Below are 5,000 nucleotides of genomic sequence, written 5' to 3' on the forward strand. Positions count from 1 at the left end.
TACCCAACCCAACACAACAACACAGCATAGCCTATCCCAACCCAACCCAACCCAACCCAACAACACAGCATAGCCCAACCCAACCCAACCCAACAGCACAGCACAGCATAATCCAACCCAACCCAAACCACCCCAAACCAACAACACACCACAGCACAGCACAACCCAACACAACAACACAGCACAGCATAGCCCAACCCAACACAACCCAACACAACCCAACAAAACAGCACAGCATAGCCCAACCCAACACAACAACACAGCACAGCACAGCACAGCATAGCCCAACCCAACACAATAACACAGCACAGCACAGCATAGCCCAACCCAACCCAACCCAACAACACAGCACAGCACAACCCAACACAACACAACATCACAGCACAGCACAGCATAGCCCAAACCTACCCAACACAACACAACACAACAACACAGCACAGCACAACCCAACACAACACAACACAACAACACAGCACAGCACAACCCAACCCAACACAACAACACAGCATAGCCCAGCCCAGCCCAACCCAACCCAACAGCACAGCACAGCATAGCCCAGCCCAACCCAACCCAACACAACACCACAGCACAGCATAGCCCAACCCAACCCAACACAACAACACAGCACTGCATAGCCCAGCCCAACCCAACCCAACAGCACAGCACAGCACAGCACAGCATAGCCCAACTCAACCCAACACAACAGCACAGCACAGCACAGCACAGCATAGCCCAACCCAACCCAACCCAACACAACAGCACAGCACAGCACAGCACAGCATAGCCCAACCCAACCCAACACAACAGCACAGCACAGCACAGCACAGCACAGCACAGCACAGCACAGCATAGCCCAACCCAACCCAACCCAACACAACAACACAGCACAGCATAGCCCAACCCAACCCAACACAATCGACACGCTGCAAAAAAAAAAAAAAAAAAAAAAAAAAAAGAAAAAAATTAAGCACTACTTGTACATGATGATGATGATGATGATGATGATGACAAAACACGACTGACACTGGCCATGGCCATGGGCAGGTCTCAGCCCGGCCCCGCGCTCCAACGTGGCCACCCCCACCCCCACCAACCACCCCTACCAGCTGGCGGGTGCCGCCCACCAGCACCACCAGTCTGGCGCAGGGACCTTCAGTGACACGGTGCGCTACAACCACCCCCACCAGGAAGGGGACGTCACCACCACCCCCTCCCCCTCTTCTGCCCAGCCCCTCTTCCGCCCTCCCCCCCCTCGCGGCACGCCCCCCTGTCGTTGTGGAGGTGAGGTGGTGGTTGGGTTGGGGTTGGGGTGGTTTGTGGGAGGGTGTGTGTGTGTGTGTGTCTATGTGTGTGTGTGTGTGTGTACTGTGTGTGTGTGATGGGGACGTAAGGGTGGAGATGAGGAGGGACTTTGGGGAGTGGGGGGAGGGACATGTGTGTGCGTGTGTGTGTGTGTTTGCATATGCATGTGTGTGTGTGTGCGTGTGTGTGTGTGTGTGTGTGTGTGTGTGCATGCTATCATACAGATATGTGCGCACTCATGCACACATACTAACTGTACTGTATAACTGTTCTGTATATGATAGTTGTGCTGTGTATAAATACTTTGTTTTTTTGTATTGCATTTCATCTTTTCTACTTTTATTTACGGAAAAAGTACACACAAGAAAACTTTCTTTTAATTTCTTGTATCATGCTGCATTGTATATTGTCTTCTCTTTTTCTTTGTAAACTTTTTGAAACATGACTTTTCAAAAAAACAACAACAAAAACAAAAACAAAAAAAAACAACATGACCTTTCAACCATGCACTCTGAACCAGGAGAAGCGCAGAGGGCAGATGAGCGCCCCTCCCTCACTGGCCGCCAGCCGTGAGAGTCTGCACGACCCAAGGTCAAGGTCGGGCACGCCCGTTGACTCCTCCAAACGCTACTCGGCCGACCTGTCACAGCTGGATGAACACGACATAGGTATGAGCCAGGGAGCGGCCAACGTTCAGCGAGGTAGGAATGATTGACAGACTGTTAGGGTGTGTGTGTGTGTCGGGGTGGGGGGGTAGGGTTTGTGTGTGTTGGGGTGGGGGGTGGGGGTGGGGCGTTTGTGGTGGGGAGGAGTCATGTTGTTGCTGTTGTTGTTGCACATGTGAGCGTCTTGACTTTCATGTCAGATTGATTGGGAGTGTGTGTGATAGTGTGTGTGTGTTTGTGTGTGTGTGTGTGTGGGTGTGTGTGTGTTCGATATTAGTGCTTTAATTTGGAGTGAGTTAAAGTTCTAGCATTTATTTTTTCTGAGTCACTTGTCGACTTGTCTGAATTGAAGGATAGCTGTTCAAGGTTTTGATCAACTTTTTTTTCTTAAAATCTCTTTGTGCAGTGAAAAAAATGCTGTCGTAAATTGAACATTTGTTAATTCCTGGACCCAGCCACGTTATTTGTGTTTGTGGTTTTTGCTTGATTACAGTCATGGACAGGTTTTAATCTGAGTTCCAGATTTCAATGTTAAACACCATTTCTATTATGGAGCTTATGTAATGTGCAGTGTGTGGTATATGTTCAAGAGAGCATGTACAATGATGCCCTGTGAGTGAGTGTGTGTGTGTCATGTGTTTGCGTGTGCGCATGCTCTGAAATATATTCAGGTACATATGCACAGATACGTAACAAAATTCCTGCTGTGCTTGTGTTTATATGATCTTCAATTTATGGTGGTTCTTTTTTATGCCCCTTTCCCCAAAGTATTCTTTGTGACCATTGTATACTTGGTGTAAAATACATATTCTATTTTATTCTACACATTTAGAATTTGATTAACAATGTAGGTTGTCTTGTATATAGCTATTGCTATACTCTACAGAATGCATTTTTCCAGTGTTGTGGGTACTTACAGCGCTGTGAGAAAGAAGTATTTGCTGTGTATCTAACCTAGATGCTGCAGACAGCAGTAATCTGAACTAATGGTACAGAAATTAGCAAGTGAGACCCTTCTGCTTTTGCTGTATATTTGGGTCATGCTTTTTTGGTGTGGCTCCGCATGTTTTCTTTCAAAATGTGAAATGTAGATTGAAGAAGTCAAAAGTGCAGTTATATTCAGCTGTGGATATGTAATGATAATAATGATATCTGAGACAAGAAATCTATTGGATCATGCTTTTATTTTATTCAAGAAAAGAATATAATTAGGGGGAAGAGCTTTGATTTGATTTCATGCAGTTTTCACTTGCTGACAAAGAAAATTGATCATCCTGCTTCTCATGTATACCTGGATCCGTTGTTTCCCTTGGATGAAATGTCACAGACAGTGTCTTATTTCTTTAAAAACAAACTCACTAAACACATGGCATTAAAATGCTGTCAGATTTTCAGAACAGTGTAAAGGCAGAACGGTCTCGATAGATGAAGCAGCAGCTTGTTCCACAGCGAAAGTACCTCTCTGTCATGCCTTAAATGACGCACATATCGATCTTGGCATGTGGCTAACTGTCATGGACTGACTCTGTAACAAGTGTTAATGTTGTGGAAGTCTTTCTCAAGTCCTGTTTCTGCTCCACCAAAGCTTGTGTCTTCCTTCCCTTGTATTTGTACAGTGTAACTATGCTTGTGAGGATGAACAGTGTTTTCTGTACAGAATGTTATGTTAACGTAACTGTTGCTTTTCTTCCATTTGAGCAACTGTGTCATGGAAAGAGAGACAGAGAGAGAGAGAGAGAGAGTATGTGTATGTGTGCATTTATTTGCTAGAGAGGGGATAGATTTACATTTTCTGACTCAATAAAGTTAGTTCAACTCCTTCGGTGACCATAGCATGTTTGACATAAGTCAGATCTTTTGCTTTGTGTACATCTTCAAACAGATCTAGGTTTTCTCGGAAAGACTGTCTATCAGGTTTAAATCTGCAGCTATAAGAGAATGTCCGTGCCAGGATTACGTTTGTAGTTTTAACTCTGCAGGATAGAACCCATGTCTGCAGCGTGGTAAACATTCATCCACACCAAGATCAGGTTTCTAAAGTTCTATAAATATTTACGATACAAGGGGCCAGGCTGGCAGTCTTGTGGTCCTAGAGCCATGGTCCTGTAAGAGCAGTCTGTTCTTCTCCCTTAACTCTGTTCAGAGCCACTTGGACGCCGCCACAGAACAATTGCTCATCAGATTCCTCCAGGTCTGTCGGTTGTGTGTCAAAAGCCTGGGTCCCTTGCAGATGGTAAGAGCAGTCTGTAGCTGTACTCCTTTCAACTGGGTTTTCAACATGGTCCGTGGCTTGTTTGATTTAATCTCAGACTAGGTAGTAAGTATAACACGTGGCTTAAAAAATGAAAACGAAACAAAACTGACGACAAGATCTGCAGTGCAGTGGACGTGAGTGACTGTCCCCACCACTGTCTCGTCTCGTCTGTCGGCTGGGTGATGGTGAGTGCTCGCTGACCAAGTGTGTGTTGTTCCTTCACCAGTGCTAGGCCATCGTAGATCAGGCTCCTACGGAACCACCCCCATATTTGTCTCCACCGGACCCCCCCAGGCCCCCGCTCCTGCTGCCGCACGAACAGGTAGAGAGGTCAAGTCTTTCTGTTCCAGCAAGAAAAAAACTCTTGAATCAGATTCAGATGTCAGTCACTATTTCATCAGTAATTCTTCATTGTATGATTCTTTTTTTTTTTTGGGGGGGGGGGGGGGGGGGGGGGGGCGGGGGGGAGTATGTGGGGTGTGGGTGGGGGGAGTAGATGTTTAGAAAATCCAAGTTCTGTTGAAGTCTGAAGAGTGTATTTTTTCCTTTAAAAAATAGAAGATTTTTTTTTCCTCTCTTTATTCTTTATTTTTTCTTATGTCAAATCCTTAGAAGTTTTATCTTGAATGAAAATCAAATGATGATTATATTATTTTATTTTGCGGCTGATTTAGACTTGCTTTATTTCTGCATCTTCTTGACAGAGTGCTTGCTTGTCTAGTGAATGATAAAAGATGGAAGTTTTTTTTTTGTATGTGTTTGTGCATGATTTCTCATCT

General features: G+C 45.3%; 1 pseudogene across 1 annotated transcript in view; it reads left to right on the forward strand.

Annotated features, from left to right (window-relative positions):
* Positions 1–5,000, forward strand: part of LOC143282815 (mitogen-activated protein kinase kinase kinase 7-like) — a 64,179-nt pseudogene that overhangs the window by 14,743 nt on the left and 44,436 nt on the right. The window contains exons 10-12 of the transcript XR_013055310.1: positions 1,045–1,281; positions 1,823–2,003; positions 4,448–4,543. The product of XR_013055310.1 is annotated as a mitogen-activated protein kinase kinase kinase 7-like (transcript). The remainder of the gene's footprint in view (positions 1–1,044; positions 1,282–1,822; positions 2,004–4,447; positions 4,544–5,000) is intronic.

Source organism: Babylonia areolata, chromosome 6, assembly GCF_041734735.1.
Source record: "Babylonia areolata isolate BAREFJ2019XMU chromosome 6, ASM4173473v1, whole genome shotgun sequence".
NCBI classification, from domain to species: Eukaryota; Metazoa; Mollusca; class Gastropoda; order Neogastropoda; family Buccinidae; genus Babylonia; species Babylonia areolata.